At 29.3% G+C, this 17,533-nt stretch overlaps 1 protein-coding gene and 1 long non-coding RNA gene across 2 annotated transcripts in view; one reads left to right on the top strand and one right to left on the bottom strand.

Moving 5' to 3' along the window:
- LOC107440923 (dual specificity calcium/calmodulin-dependent 3',5'-cyclic nucleotide phosphodiesterase 1A) overlaps window positions 1-17,533 on the bottom strand; it is a 535,122-nt gene that overhangs the window by 268,384 nt on the left and 249,205 nt on the right. The gene's annotated exons all lie outside the window — the stretch shown is intronic.
- Window positions 489-10,332, top strand: LOC139427196 (uncharacterized). The gene is made up of 2 exons (XR_011638332.1): window positions 489-621; window positions 10,184-10,332. It is a non-coding gene; the product is annotated as an uncharacterized lncRNA (long non-coding RNA).

The following is a 17,533-nucleotide window of genomic DNA, read 5'->3' as shown; positions in this document are numbered from 1 at the left end:
ATATATATATATATAAATATATTCCTGCATATATTATCTTTTAAGCTGTTTAGTATCTGCGTATGTAGAGCAAAACTATGTAATTTTGTAGAAGAAACTTATGATCTTTCACTTGCTAATAACTACTATTATTGAATATCAATCTCTTTTTAAAAACTGAAAAAAAATTTTCTTTTTATATTTTTTTCATACGTTAAACAATTCAAATAACTTCAATCTGATACGTTTATTTTTAATCTGATAGTATTTACTAAGTGAAAAACACTTATTTCAACAAGCGTATAAGCACAGTTGAAATACAAACAAATTCTTAAAGGATTAGAGAAGAGAGTTTAAAACGAATATTTCTAACGAAAAATGAAAGAAAAGCATTTTCCTTCGTTTAATCAATATTTCCTACCCAGACAACTGTACACAAATAATTGCGAAATAATTCTGTACATTCCTAGTTTCGAAAGAAAAGATTAATTCACTTCGCTAATCAGACAGGCGTTTCGTTTTGTAATTAAAAATAATATTTATCTGCTTGCAAATCAAATTAAATTTTGACATGTTCACAAATTTTTGCATCAGGTGTGTTTGCAGATGATTAAAGTGACTATTTATCTGTAAATCCGAGTGGTATGTTCAATGTGTTAACATTTTCTTTTCCATCTTTTTTTATTATTTTGGCATTTTTAGAAAATGACTTAAGAGTAAAAGTTGATTAACTCGTCTTGGCGTTTTGATTAATTAATAATTTCAATTTAATGGATTTATTGCATGCAAATCCAATTGCTTAAATCCTTCTTTTTTTATAATTTTCAATTATTCTTCTCAAAAATGTGTTTTTAATTAAGAAGTCTGATTGAAAAATTTAAATTAGAAATTGTTCTCGCTTACCGAAATGGTTGAAAAAATGTAAACAGTGCTGCCTTGGAATTTATAATTGTTTGTCAATAAATTTAAAAAGAGTAATTGATTATGGTTAAAAAATTTAAGTCTCTTTTTTATGGATATTTAAGAATCAAATAATTAAAAATAGGTCATTTTTGATAACGCATAATTTTTGTGTAAGGTCAAATAGATGAAAAAAGCTAAAAATGGAAATAGATAAAACTATTTAAAATTTTGAAAATCTGTTTCGCTATGCAAACTAGAATGTACTCAGCTACCTTCATGTCAAATTTCTCTGGTGCACCCTGGCTTACGCAAAATATGAGATGAGTACAAATGTATTATCTATACAGATTTCTAACAGGAAATTTCTCTCAATGTGTTTTATTTTCCGTAGTCTACGGTTAATCTCTTGCTGCCAAAATTTTTCGTAATATAATAGATTTCTTTTCCTGTGTAAAAATTAGTAGAACGGATTATAAATAAGAAAATGAAACTAAATATCCATAAATAAGAAAATAAACAGACCGTCTATAAATCTGAAAATGTACAAACTTATCAATAAATCAGCTTACAAAATTGCTTTCAAAACAAATATTAACCAACAAAAATTATACAAATAAAATAACTAAATCGGGATAAATATGTTATTTTATCTGTTTTTCTAAATTTATGTACCAAATGAAAAATAAACATTGCTTGCATATCTTACATAAAAATATGCACTTATAATAATTATTACAAGCTGTGATTTAATGCTAAATGTCACTTAAATGAAGAGAAATGGTGAAAATATTTTTGGGATCATTTATTTAAAATATCGTTATTTCTCTTTACTGCTATTACCAGTTGTTTACATTACCTAATTATTCTAGAAAGTTTGCTCGTTTTAATTAAAAATAAGAGTATTTTATTTCTACCATATTTTTAATTTATTCCATCCACACTTGCAAAATAAACATTCTGATTATGCATTCTAATCTTTAAAAGGCAGGCTTGCAAATTTACATTAATTTCCTCTGCAGACGATAATGGTTGAGTTTAGATACTACTACTTAAGTAGGGAAAAGCTTAAATGTAGAGTTTTTTTTTAAAGTTGAAATTAAAAAAAAAGTATATATTAATTTCCCTAAATATTCCCTAACTAATTTTTTGAGAAATTTTGTTTTGCGAGTTTCAAAATCTTAAATTATCTGAGAAATGAATATGTTTTTCGAACTTTAACCACTTTGAGAAATTAAACAAACCTATTCGTAAATAGAACTTGAAATATGAAAGATACCGGGGACATCAAAATATATTAAATTTATTTCAAATGCATTGAAATAATTATAAACACATTTGTTAAATATTGGGTGTTGCATATGGACCGTTCTTAATACGTAACTTTAGATGTCTTATCAAAGAAGAAATGAAAAAAAAAACACACAATGGGGGCAAAAATTAATATTTAACAGAGGAAACAAAACGTAACAAAAACGTTTTGCAAATATGACAAATCACACTAAATGGAGGCATATTTAATAAACAAGAAGACAGGTTTGATTAAGGGGCGAAGCAAATCACAATACATGTAAGCGTATTTAATAAACAAGAAGACAGGTTAGGTTGAGGGGGGAAGCTATTCCCATTACATGGAGGCGTATTTAATAAGCGACAAAACAGGTTTAATTGAGAAGGGAGGCAAATCACACGTTATGGGGGCGTATTTAATAAACAAGAAGATATGTTTGATTGAGGGGTGGAAGCAAATCACATTATATAAAGGCTTATTTAATTAACGAAAAGACAAGTTTGATTGAGGGGTTGTAAATCACACTACATGGACGCGTAATTGATAAACAAGAAGAGATGTTGATTGAGGGGAAAAGCAAATCACACTACTTGGACGCGTAATTGATAAACGAGAAGAGATGTTGATTGAGGGGAAAAGCAAATCACACTACATAGACGCGTATTTGATAAACAAGAAGAGATGTTGATTGAGGGGAAAAGCAAATCACACTACGTGGACGCGTATTTGATAAACAAGAAGAGATGTTGATTGAGGGGAAAAGCAAATCACACTACATGGACGCGTATTTGGTAAACAAGAAGAGATGTTGATTGAGGGGAAAAGCAAATCACACTACATGGACGCGTATTTGATAAACAAGAAGAGATGTTGATTGAGGGGAAAAGCAAATCACACTATATGGAAGCGTTTTTAATAAACAAGAACTCATGTTGATTGAGGGGAAAAGCAAATCGCACTATATGGAAGCGTTTTTAATAAACAAGAAGACATGTTGATTGATGGGAAAAGCAAATCACACTATATATAAGCGTTTTTAATAAACAAGCAGGCATGTTGATTGAGGGGAAAAGCAAATCACACTATATGGAAGCGTTTTTAATAAACAAGAAAACATGTCGATTGAGGGGAAAAGCGATAATTAGAAATGCCTGCAATTTTTAACCTTAATTAAGTCTGTTTTTATGTTTATTGCATTCACCTCTCTCTACTGTAATTCACCTGATTTCGATAGCGTTTTTGTATTTTGTTTTTCAAATATTAATTCCATGTGTAAACTTTTCGTTTTAATTTTGACAAGAATTTTTAAAATATATATTAAGGGCAGTTCTTATGGAACTCCTGGTATAGAGTAAAATCTAAAATTAATCGTAAATTTGTCGTAAAAAAATTATTTGGGGGTCGAGTCACCATTATTAAAATTTCAAATTTTTCCAGAGCACAAATTTCCTTTGCAGAGCACACAAATAATGTGCCCATGTACTATATATGGTAGGAAATTTCGTTGGTTATTGAACGATACATTTGTTTAAGCTTCAAAACTGTGCTACTTTGAACCATATTATTGTGAATCAGAGTTTTTATGAACCTGATTAAAATCTATTTTATCTAACCTAAAGAGAAAAAAGGTTCAATTCTGTAATTTTTTAAGAATGTCAAAAATTTGCTTGAAAGTATGGTTCAAGAATAGTTATCTCATGGTTCAAAGCTAAACCAATNCAAATCACACTACATAGACGTGTATTTGATAAACAAGAAGAGATGTTGATTGAGGGGAAAAGCAAATCACACTACATGGACGCGTATTTGATAAACAAGAAGAGATGTTGATTGAGAGGAAAAACAAATCACACTACATGGACGAGTATTTGATAAACAAGAAGAGATGTTGATGGAGGGGAAAAGCAAATCACACTACGTGAACGCGTAATTGATAAACAAGAAGAGATGTTGATTGAGGAGAAAAGCAAATCACACTACGTGGACGCATAATTTATTAACAAGAAGACAGGTTTGATTGAGGGGAAGCAAATCACATTACATAAAGGCTTATTTAATAAACGAAAAGACAGGTTTGATTGAGGGGTAGCAAATCACACTAAACGGACACGTATTTAATAAACAAGAAGACATGTTGATTGAGGGGAAAAGCAAATCACACTATATGGTAGCGTTTTTAATAAACAAGAACTCATGTTGATTGAGGGGAAAAGCAAATCACACTATATGGAAGCATTTTTAATAAACAAGGAAACTTCTTGCTTGAGGGGAAAAGCAAATCACACTATATGGAAGCGTTTTTAATAAACAAGACATGTTGATTGATGGGAAAAGCAAATCACACTATATATAAGCGTTTTTAATAAACAAGCAGACATTGAGAGGAAAAGCAAATCACACTATATGGAAGCGTTTTTAATAAAAAAGAAGACATGTTGATTGAGGGGAAAAGCGATAATTAGAAACGCCTGCAATTTTTAACCTCAATTAAGTCTGTTTTTATGTTTATTGCATTCACCTCTCTCTACTGTAATTCGCCTGATTTCGATAGCGTTTTTGTATTTTGTTTCTCAAATATTAATTCCATGTGTAAACTTTTCGTTTTAATTTTGACAAGAATTTTTAAAATGTATATTAAGGGCAGTTTTTATGTAACGCCTGGTATAGAGTAAAATCTAAAATAAATCGTAAATTTGTCGTAAAAAATTATTTGGGGGTCGAGTGACCATTATTAAAATTTCAAATTTTTCCAGAGCACAAATTTCCTTTGCAGAGCACACAAATAATGTGTCCATGTACCATATATGGTTAGAAATTTCGATGGTTATTGGACAATATATTTGTTTAAGCTTCAAAATACTGTGCTAGTTTGAACCATATTATTGTAAATCAGAGTTTTTATGAACTTGATTAAAATCTATTTTATCTAACCTAAAGAGAAAAAAGGTTCAATTCTGCAATTCTTTAAGAATGTCAAAAATTTGCTTGAAGGTATGGTTCAAGAATAGTTATCTCATGGTTCAAAGCTAAACCAATTTTTGTTAGAATGTAAAGGTTTTTCAGACCTTGAACAGTTGTTAACTAATCAAGACATGCAAAATTGTTTAATCTATAAAATACGCTTAGTTGAAGTAAAATTCATAAATTAAAAAAAGCTTTGCGAAAATTATAACTTGGAAAATAAAATTGACTGAAATAGAATAAAATTGAGTAGTTTTAACTAACAATCGAGTGGCGACGGCTCAATGGTTGAGGCGCTGAATTGTTAATATGAAGTACTGGTGTTCGATTCCCAATGGATGATTGAAGCCTAACCAGCTTCAGATCGATTTGTACTGGCTTGTCTGGGAAGTAAAGACGGCCTGTGCACAATATAAATTACACTGTCACAATCATGCAGTTGGTCACGAAATTGGGGAGCTTTAACCTCTATGGCCCACAGTGAACTGTTACAGAAAATCTTTTGCAATTAAAAATAGTTATTTTCATATATATTATGACCAAGCATTGAGAACTGAACTCATCATCGGGATACTTATACTTATACTTTATATATATATACTTTGATATTATCTTATATTGTAACTTATATATTATTATACTATGTTTCTTATATATTATGGTTGAGCATTGACAAACCTGGCGACATGATATTAATAAATATTGAACTGAAAACTACTCTAAATAAATACCGATTGAACTCAAATTGAAATCCAATTTTACGTACCCTGCATTAAAATTACAAAGTACCTTAATAAAAGAAAGAAATATTAAAAATTGAATTATCTGCTCTGGTGTTTCAATAGGGAAAGTAAGAAGTAAGTATAAAAAGAAGCAAGATTACGAACGAGATCTGATAAACTAGTTTTCTACGTGATTCTTTTGAGATTCTTGCCTCAGCTAATGAATCACTAGAGACAATTGATTGAGAATATTTCATAGGAATCCTTTTTTAAGGTGCTTATTTCGACATTTTCTTGGAAGAAAAACTCAAGATATTCATCTACAATAAGTATTTTTCTTTGTTTAAAAATTATTTTTAGGTTTATAAGTGAAGATCTCTCTTTGTTATATTTGCTTAAAGAGCACCAAATACTGTGGTAGCTGATAAAGCACAATAAAAGCTAGAGGGCAGATAAAAACAATCCATAATTTTTCCAAACGTGATATTTGTACACAAAAATGTGTCTCAATATTGTTTCCACTTAAGTACTACAGAAATTTCCTGGATTTCTTCGAGATTATTGCAAAATACATAGAAACATCTGGTCTCCTACACTGAGAAAAAAGTTCCAGTTCCAGTAAAATGCTACGTAATGTATGTTAATGGCAATTCTGTTAAAAAAAGGAAATTGGTTATTAAAACCAAAATACACGGTAATTAAATCTTCATTTGGTAAGTATTCTATTTAAATAGTAAAGATTTAAAGGAAATTCTGGTTTTCAAAATTAAAATTCTTATTACCATACATATAGTAAAAATTACAAAACTGAAAGTAAATTAACCGAATGAATGGTTTTTACGTCTTGCTCAAAGTTCTCATGACCACATTTACCTAATTTATCATAAATTATGAAACGATATTTTACAGCTGAATTTACCAAAATCATTACAAAATTGTTTCGTTAAAACTCTTAAGTGGTTCCATAGAGTCAGAAACACGATAATTTAATCATATTTTGGAAGTTTTGACAGTACTATTTTTCTCTTTCTTTTGTATAATCTGGAAATTTTCTTGAGTAACTTGGAAATTTAGATTTTTTGTTTTTAAACTTGATAAATACAATACGAATGCAAAAATAGTAATAAATTTTAATACGAGTTAAAATTTTAATTTATAAAATATAAACAAATATATGTTTGCAGCTGTTTAGTTTTCTCATAACATGATGCCTATGAAGATTTAAAAAGAATTATAAAACTCTTTGGTGAAATACCTCAATCACTTCACTTTTGGTTCGATGTTCTTTTACATAAAAATTGCAGAAAACCCAGCTGTTAAAATACTTTAGTGAAAAATGTCAAAGAATGTAACCATAATGGTTGATTTACAATTATTATATTTATTTATACTGTCATATGCTCCTTTAAAATTCACTTTTAAAAATTTTATATGTTCCGAATAACTGCAGAAAAGTAAAGAAAGGGAGATTAAAATGTAGGAAATTCATATACCAAGCCATTCATGGCTCCGGATTTTATTTTTTATGTGAGTTATTATTTTTCCATCCGGTTTGGCATTTTGTTTTTAAATTTGTCGAACGTGATTATGTATATATACATCACAACACTTTTATAAAAGTTCAAAATACAGTTTTGCGATTTTTTTTTCAAAAAACAAACTTAAATATCCTTCCACATATAAAAAGCTTTCACTCAATGGGAATAAGAACATACAACATGTATGGTAAGAAAGTGAAATCCTTTAATCCTATCACCATATTTTGGCGGTATGTAAGTAAAAGACGCAAAAATTTTTTGTTCACCCGAAAAGAAAAAACCCCCCATTTTTTTCTCTCATGTTTTGTAATAAAACGTTGCGATACCCAGCTTTTTTTTCTCTACCTCAGAATGGATTGATTTATCATTTTCCCCATTCAGTTATTTGCTATAAATGAAAACAAATAAAACAATTCAATGTTTTTTAAAAAAAAATACTGAAGAATTCTTTTTGATTGAGTCATTAGCAACTCCAAATTAAAAAATATTCAATAACAAATATAACAGAACATGTTATATTGAGTAAGTATAACCACACTCATATCTTTTATTTTTTTATAACCGTCGTTGAACAGCCGACCCAATTTTGGGTTTGTGAACCCTATGCTCAACTCTTTGTAATTTTGAACCCAATCCAGAAGACAAGGTAACTCCAGGATCAAGTATTGAGAGAAATTTGTCTTCGTGGAGGAATTGTTGATGGAACTAACCCGCATTTGCGTTGCAAGAGGAAGACCACGAAAACCTCTCACGGTTAGCCTGACGGCAAGGGGACTCTAACCCATGATCCGTCTACCACTGAGGATATTTCACGTCAGCAGTGTGGTTAGCCTAATATGACATTCGACTCGACCAGCTGTGGCTGGTATTCGAACCCGGCTCACCTCATTGGTAAGGGGAATGCTCTATCCCCTGAGCCACCGCGGCTCAACACACATATCTTAATATATACCTACACTGAATTTTATTTTTCTTGAGTTTTGTTATTGTATGTGTATAGATTCTTTACATGGTACGTGTTTGAATGAGGACACGATACTTATTCAAGCTTATATCACGTAGAAAAGAAAAAAAAAGACTACAGAAAACATATTCTTTACATGGTATGCGTTTAAATAAGGGCATAGTTGAAATTTAGACCAAACATGATCTTTCGAACAATTTGATAATGTAGCTAATAAGTTATCCTAAACCCGTCATTTAAAAACGCATTAATTGAAAAATTACTTTATATAGCTTGTATTTTAAACAAAAACAAAGAAAACTTCGAAATATTTTTTAGAAACAAATAAATATTTTATTTTAAAATTTAATCACTTTGTAAATATTTTGACTGAAGTAGGCTTGTATAGTTTAATAAACTCAAAACAAATCCTATAGATAATTGCAGAAAGGTACCACTTAATAGTACAAAAATATTGACGAGTTTTCAAAACTTAAATGTAACTTGTGGACAATTTGATACTATATATATTTATATATATATACATTCTATATATATAGCTTAGATATGCCAAACAAATTAGCTGACAATATACTAGCGATTCCTAAAAATGTTCATTTATTATTTAGAGAAGAACATGAATTGCGACAATTAATTATTTAAACATTATGCGTAAGTTCGTGTGCACTATGCAATGCAACCATATGTTCAGTTTTAACTCCTTCCGGGAATTTCACCCATACCTTTTTCGAATTCATTTGACACCTTGAAATTTCCTTCAACGTTTGAAACCCATAGCGAAAGAATTATGTGAAATGCTTTAATCAATGGAATTTCTCTTCTGTATAAGCGTGAAAGGTTTAATTTGCTTGGACGGTTTAATTACAATACTCGTTTCACTTGCTTTGACTTTCGGAAACTTGGTATCGTAGGCATTAAATAGTCTTCTCAACTCGAATGCTTCCACTTTGTTGTCTGAGATTGCCTGTTATTTTATTCAATAGTTCAATAACTCTTTGTGACAAAATATGATAACTTTGACGTGTGATGAAGTTGTTGAAGATCATGATTCATTTAAGTTCTCTGAAATTGGTGACTTTATGAAGATACTCAACCATTTTGGATTCTGTCGGTATTTGTTTATTTATTGTGGAATTATTTATGAAGTATTTTATCATCTCTATTGATAATCGACATAGTGGGTTCAAGTCCAAAATCTTTTAAATGTAAAGTAAGAAGAATATGAATCCTACATCAGGTATTGAGTCAGATTCGCCACTATGTGAGACTTTATATGAATCGAACCATCTTACAATTTCGTTAGTAGTTGCAATTTTTTCTTATCTTACTGAATTATCTTACTGAATATTTTACTTATTTTATCTTACTGAGCATTTTCATCATTGAAGAAATTCCGTGTAACTGCGCATGCACCAGTTATGCTTTGATTTCTTCGAAATAAAGCTGTGATGAGGGGAAAAAATGATGAATTGCTTATTTTTTTCAGTGTGGATGATACAAAGTGCCATAGAATTATATATCTATTATAAAAAGTTCACCTTCCAGCGTTTCACCCATACTCAAATTAGAATCGTCCGGAGGCAAGATTTTAAAACAACAAGTGTGCAGCGCTAGTATTTTTATACTAAAATTTAAAAAGGCAATGTGTCATAGTGCTTTAAATACGTTATTTTTGGTTTTATTAACCAGAATTATAGCTTGTTATTACCAGAAATGTCATTACATTAAGGTACTTTTACGGAAACTTGTTTCTCAGTGTAAGTGAAGCATATTTGCATGTGACTAAAAGGTTTTTCAGCTATTGACTTTTTCATAATCTTTATTTCAGAGGTGTCCATCTTCCCAGAAAACTGGACATTTAATGGGAATCTGCAGCAGTATGAATACTCCCTTTCGCAAGCAAATATTTTAATCAACCATATTTTATGTACCATCTATTACTTCAAAATATATTGGAGAACTATTTCACATAGATAAGTTGTTGTGGTTTAATACTTTATTGTGGTTTAAATAATTTATTTTTTGGTTTTATTAACCAGAATTATAGTTTTTATTACCAGAAATGTCATTACATTAAGGTACTTTTACGGAAACTTGTTTCTCAGTGTAAGTGAAGCTTATTTGCATGTGACTAAAAGGTTTTTCAGCTATTGACTTTTCTTTAATCTTTATTTTAGAGGTGTACATCTTCCTAGAAAACTGAACATTTAATGGGAAAATGTCATTACAGTACGGTACTTTTACTGGAACCTTTTTTGTCAGTGTAAGAAAAGCATATTTGCATGTGACTAAAAGGTTTTTCAGCTATTAACGTTTCCTTAATCCTTATTTTAGGGGTGTACATCTTCCCAGAAAACTGGACATTTAATAGGAAAAATGTCATTATAGTACGTTTCTTTTACTGGAACTTTTTTCTCAGTGTAAGGGAAGCATATTTGCATGTGACTAAAAGGTTTTTCAGCTACTAACGTTTCCTTAATCTTTATTTTAGAGGTGTATATCTTTCCAGAAAACTGGACATTTAATGGGAAAATGTCATTACAGTACGTTTCTTGTACAGGAACTTTTCTCTCAGTGTAAAAGAGGCATATTTGAAAATGACTAAAATTTCGGCTATTGATTTTCTCCTGATCTTTATTTTAGAAGTGTCTATCTGACCAGAATATATGACATTCATTGGGAGAATCTGCATCAGTAAGAATACTCCTTTTTGCAAGCAAATATTATAATCAACCATATTTTATGCACCATCTATTACTTCAAAATATATTGGAGAACTATTTCCTAACACAGATGAGAGTTCACAAAGAAAAATATATCTTTAAAAATACATGCTTGAGGTAGAAAATTATTTTATTGCTCTATAAACCTTTTTTCAGAGTCGCATCACTTTTGATAGCTCTGGTATTTCTGGGACATTTTTACCACACACTTTCAATTCGTTTCCGTCATTGATGTTTTTTCCTCTTACATCATTTTTACTTTTATTATTTTCGCTGTTCGATAGGATAGGAATCGATACAGGATTCAACAGTCCTCTTCCAAAACCCCAAGGTAAAATATTAAAGAATTTCTAGATTTGGAAAGAGGGATTGTGGCGAAAAAGGTTTTCTAAAAGGTTCTGAGGAACAAAAGTAATTGGAATTGAAACTCATTTTTGTTTTGTTAGAAAAGAAACATAACAACTATTCAAAAACTGTTGTTAAGTCAAGTATTCCTTGTTCAATATTTTGAAAAACTGCCTTTAGGGAATTTCTATTACGTTGTAAAAGGAAGGCTGAGTGCTGATATACGTAATATTTGTTAAAATTATATGTAAATTCTAAAATGTTGATCCAAAGATTTATTTTTTACTCACGCTTAGTTTAAGAAAAGTTAAACAAAAAAAAACGAAACAGTTTGTTTTTCAAAAAAAGTTGCCCTTAGGGAAAGCAAAATGTTTGACTTAAATATTAAATGCTAATATAAATTTCAGAGTAAAAACCCAGTAAATTCTACCTCAGTGAGTTACTAAAAAACATAATTTTAGTTTAAAAAAAAAGCCTAATATTTAAAAGTTAAAAAAAAATCGCAAGAGCGACTGGAATCACTATAATGCAAAACAGTGTTTTTAAATTGCTCAGAAGAGCGTTTTTGATGAAAGACACCAATATTTCCATGAAAGCAAATGATATGTCCTTGTGTAATATGCTATAATTGGAAATTCAGGAAATTTGTGAAATACCTATCTTGAAATAATAAAAACGAGCAGTTCTATATAAAATTTCATGTATACAAAAAAATGGATTATCTATATTTTTCCCCAAACCTTCATATTACGACTTGTATTTTCTCTTTCAAAAGTGTTTCTGGTAAAATTTGATTAGACAACATATTAGTGTCATTTAAACAAATCTACGTTTTTCTCTTTTTCTTCAAAGAAAAATTCTATTTTTGGTTACAAATAAACTCTTTTGAAATTTACGTTAAGAGCAAAATTAAATATATAGGGCAATTTGAAGCATTGTTTTGTAATTGTTGCTTTTTGTTGCAAGTTAAAGCAATTACATTAATTGTCCCTAGTGAGTTATAAGCTATCTTGCAACAGATTGCTTCCATGGAAACTGGTGGAAACCGTAGTTGCGAGAATGATATGTTCTTTTCGTCAGTGATCAAATCAGATCGAATTGTGAACTCCTAGGGTGGCTTGTGCATGTTGGAGTTAGAATATCTGGGCTTTAATAAGAGCACAATACATAGTATCTGTTAATCTGTTTTTGTTTTGTTTCTTAATTTCCTGTAAACAAATCATTTTTGTATTTATCCGAATGGATTTCTGCTTATGAAAAGAACCCCCTTAAAAATGGCACCTTTTTTTAAAATTTCTTTTAGTTATCTAATACTAATGAAATAAGCGTGTTTCAGTTATGTTTGCTTAAAATGTCTAAATAAATCAAATTCGGATAATTTTTTTTTTGATATTCGCGCAATATTAAATAAAAAGAAGTTAACTAATTCATCACTTGCTCTTTACTTTAGATCATTGATAACCACTACGTTGAATTCCACTTTCACTCTACCTGATTATCTTACCAATTTTTCCAATTTTTTCAACCAATTTTTTACATTATATTTTCCGCTATTTGGAATAAGGAATAGGATTTTCTTGCTTACGGTATTCTTAAGTTCTTTCTTTTCTATACCTAAGACACATTTAAAGTATGATTTCCCTAAAAGAAATGAGACAAAACTGATTTAGACCTAGTGTTGCTCGTATATATTCTTTTAATTTTATGTTCTCAGAACTTTTGTCACAATCTTGGTGTACCTTTCCCCAGCCTGGGAGTGACAGGGACACTGCGGTATTCCTAAAATACTCAAAGTGTCAGAATGGATTTCTGATTTAATATGAATTTCAATTATATCTCAAGCAATTGAGCAAGCCTATACACTGTGAGATTTTTCTCGGTAAAAAAGATTAAATAGCAATTTATTTAATTGTTATTTCGCCATTTTCAACCAACACATTCACATATCCATAATTAAAATTATATTCGAACTGTTAATTGTGAGAAAAAACGTATATTGATTGTTTTTACCTAATATGGTTTGCAACTGGAATTCTATCTACTCCAACTATGCCCACCTTATGAAGCTATTTTTTTCCGTGCTTATGGGTACTCACAATAGTTGAGAGGGTTAATCGGTCAATATGTCATCTCCGGCTGTATGTGGTTCGAATCCGAACGTTGACTCCACCATACTTATTCCATTCCTTCAGTACAAGAAGAGTTTCCAGTGTCCTGCACTCCTCAAGTGCCCTGGGTTATTGGAATATGAAACTATCATTCACTCATAAATGGCACAACATCCACAGAACTCCAATGTCTACTGAAGTTTTATTTTTATGGTTTAGAAACTATGCAAGTTGTAAAGGGTTAAAAAACAGTAGCTTTGTATTCATTTTTTCTTAACCGTGCAGTAAGAAAAGGTTTAAAAACCGTAAAGGCAAAAAATGTTCCTAACCATAAAATGTATGGTTTATCGGATAGACAGAATGCTGCCCGTTATTTTACCATAATTTCATAATAAAATGTTCTAACAATGCACTAAACAGGAATTCCAATAAATGATTTCAAAGTTATCCGAAAGTTTTGAAAGTTTATCTCCGGAAGTACGAAATTTGGTCTTAGCTCTACAAATTCTTGTCATCAAATAATGCCTGTATAACATTTCAAATACAATCATGTTGGAGCATTGTCCAAAATACTTCGAAAATCGGGATTCTGATCTTTTGATCCATTTCAAATAGCTAACTGTTGTCTACTGAGTGCGTAGATCGCATGTAAGAATGATATTAAAGGCAAGACAAATCGTCCCAAAGAAAAAGATAGAAGAAATCTCATATGTTCAACCTGCAATTTGCTTTGGAATCATTAATTGCAATTTTGTTGTGTGGTATACCCTAACTTATTTTTGAGTAGCCTATGTGATTATGATATTAGAGTAAAAGTGAATAGGATATTAGAGCATGTGACATCGACTCACTCAATATATTTATGTACATATCACATAAATAGAGGAGTCGAAAAAAAGTTACAGCCACGAATGTCAATCTTTCTTTCTTATAGATCATTAAGTTCAAACATGGCTTAGCAGTGAATTTACAGCAAATTGCACGATATTATGGTTCAATTACTCATATTCTGTTTTAATCCTGGTTTAAATTTCAATATTAAAATGATTAAGTATTTTTATGAGTATTTTTGAAAATGGATCTCAATATAATTTAAAACAAATATAAATTTAACACATTTTTAAATCAAAGTTATTATACTCATAACTTTGTTACATAATTTCATAAAACTGATATTTTAAGTTATTCTTTAGATATTGGGGGTTCAAGATTTCACAAATACACATTTCACAAATTCACAAATATTATGGTGCTAATTCAATATTGGATTTGCACAAACAGGCGTGTGGGCGGTTATTTTTTTTTTGTAAAATTATTTTTATTATTTTTTTAAATATGCAACACATTTCTATTAAATTGAAATTTAAGAAATTTAAATAGTTTAGAAAGAAATTTTAAACCGTAATAATAAATAAACTTTTCATTATGAGTAGGTAATTGCAATAAGTATGAGGTAGGTATATAAAGCAAATAAGAATGCTGTAAAAAGATGAGGTATACAAGAAAGTTGTAATAGGTTAAACACATTTAAAACTAAGAAATTCAAATTAGTTTACAAATAAAAACAAGACATTTCAATAAAATTAAAATGAACAAATATATATAAAGAGTGAAAACAGTAAGTTTTTATGAGATAAAAATAAAAATATATTTCTTCATAAAACTGAATTTTCTCCAAAAAAAGCTACAATAATAAAATTTTTGTGAAAAATTAATAATAGAATGATTAAATAAGAAAGAAATAATTATTTCAAAAATATTTTTTAAAAGAAATTAATATTAAAAGGAAAAGATAATGTAACAAAATGGATATAAAAACTCATAAAAGCAATTAACACTATATTAATTATTTTAAGTTATATTTAGTAAAATCTATTATTGTACTTTAAATTATTACTAAATGATTTAACGCAAAAAAATTACAAATTGTTTATTTTAAAACTTCTAATCTTTTTAGTAAAAATAATAAGTGAATATTCATTAAAGGTAAGAAAAAAAAATAATACCTTGTATAAAACTTTAATTAATTGTGCTTTGAGTAGACAATTAGTATACATCATTAACATACTGCTGGAGAAAAAAGTGAATTTCCGGTTTTTAAGAAATTCATCTAAGCTTGAGTGGAGAGTTATGGATTTTTAAGGATAATTAAAAGTCTCATTTTATCCTAAATTTCTTTAAGTGATTTTTTAAAGGCTATGTCATTCATAGTTAAACATAAAAATATTAAAAACTCAATGCAATTCTTATAAATTAAAAATAATAAAATAATAATAATAAATATTTATACACTAAAAATGATAATTTCTATATAATCCTTGTTAATTAAGTGCTACGCTAAATATGTTGGGTCAGAAAGTCCTCTCTGGGGGTCTGAATGGGAGATTAATTTCGTTCTCTGTTCAAGTCAAAATTACGATCTGTGGACAAATGAATGGATGTATGAATGGATCCGGTTTAAAAACGGCTGTGACGTATTGGTGTCGCAGAAGTCGAATTCTTCACCGTAGATGGCGCCACTGGAAAACAAAAACAATCGCAACCCTTCTGCCTCAATGGCCGACGGCAACAACAAAAACAACTATTGAAATAGTTCTATTATTTGTTATATTGTATATCCTCTATATGGATTTGTATTTATTTTCCGAATATCTATGGATTTATTTTATTATCATTAATAGTAGAAATTTTATTCGCTGTATCGATATCAATTAAAAATTCCAAAAATCTTATTACGGGGTAATCATCAATCTCATTATGATTCACTCACATAATATCATGAAATTGATTTGAAAAGTTTTAAAATAAATATGAGTTTAACCACTTAGATGAAGACGTTTTAATAAAATTCAAATAAAATAGACATGCGTAACGGCCAAAAATATTAAATTTAATAAGCTAAACTAAAAAAAAAACAGAAATAAGAATAATTTGTTAACTCAGCATTAATTTGGTTTTTAACTAATCGGCTTCCTGTAACGTAGTTGTTATATAACTGAGCTCAAGGCGACACAAATTGGAAACTGAATACGAACTCGAATTAAACGAATTTGAAGTTGCTTGCGTGTGAATTCAAGCGCACTATTTCTAAAAGTCCCTTAACCCTAAATGTTTAAGTTAAAATGAATCGTTTTGCATACATTTAAAAAAAATAGTTATTAAGTAGAAAGTAAAGTTATTTCAGTGCCAACTGGATTTTTAGACTTAGTTTGACTGCATTTGATTTGCTGATTTTAAATGTGAAAGCCTAAGCTTTTATTAACACTCTTTTTAGAGATTTAATAAAAATTCTTTCACGTCTACAAATTTTTATCCGTTTGTTACATAATGCCATCATGATATACAACGCAACATATCAAAATACAATATATGAGAAAATACAACATGAAAGGAATAAAATGCGAGTAAGTACTCAGATATTGCCAGGAACTATACTAAAAAGGCTGCTTGACAATCTGAGCACCAACCTCTGCACCATCCCGGTGAGCAGTTTAAATGGTTTAAAACTGATATAAAAACTGTTGCAGAACTTCCTGAACATAAAGAAATGGGCGAGTACACTCAATTGAGGAGACAGTTACTTCAAATCTTTAACAGTTCGTGTTTCGTCAAAAATTGCATAAAGGAAAACTGTGACATAACGAGTGTCAAAAATAATAAAATGCAGCCCCAGGATCGCTGATTAATCAAAAATAAAAATTTTACTTCTGGAGTTTTGCCGTATCACAAATCTTTGCAGTGTAAAATATCGTCGTTTAAAGAGTCAATGCGTTTTTATATTAATGTTTTTACAATTAAGTATTTATTAATATTTTTTATAAACTATTACTATTTTTAATTATATTATATTATTTTATATATACTATATTGCTATCACATATCATAACTATAAATAATATTATCCAGCGTATATTTCTTGGTAAAGTAACAGCAATAGTAAGCCATTTTTTAATATACGTGTATCTATAAAAAAGTATTTATTTATATTTTTTTATAAATTAT

This window comes from Parasteatoda tepidariorum, chromosome X2, assembly GCF_043381705.1.
Source record: "Parasteatoda tepidariorum isolate YZ-2023 chromosome X2, CAS_Ptep_4.0, whole genome shotgun sequence".
NCBI lineage: Eukaryota > Metazoa > Arthropoda > Arachnida > Araneae > Theridiidae > Parasteatoda > Parasteatoda tepidariorum.
This window is presented reverse-complemented; position numbering and strand designations above follow the sequence as displayed.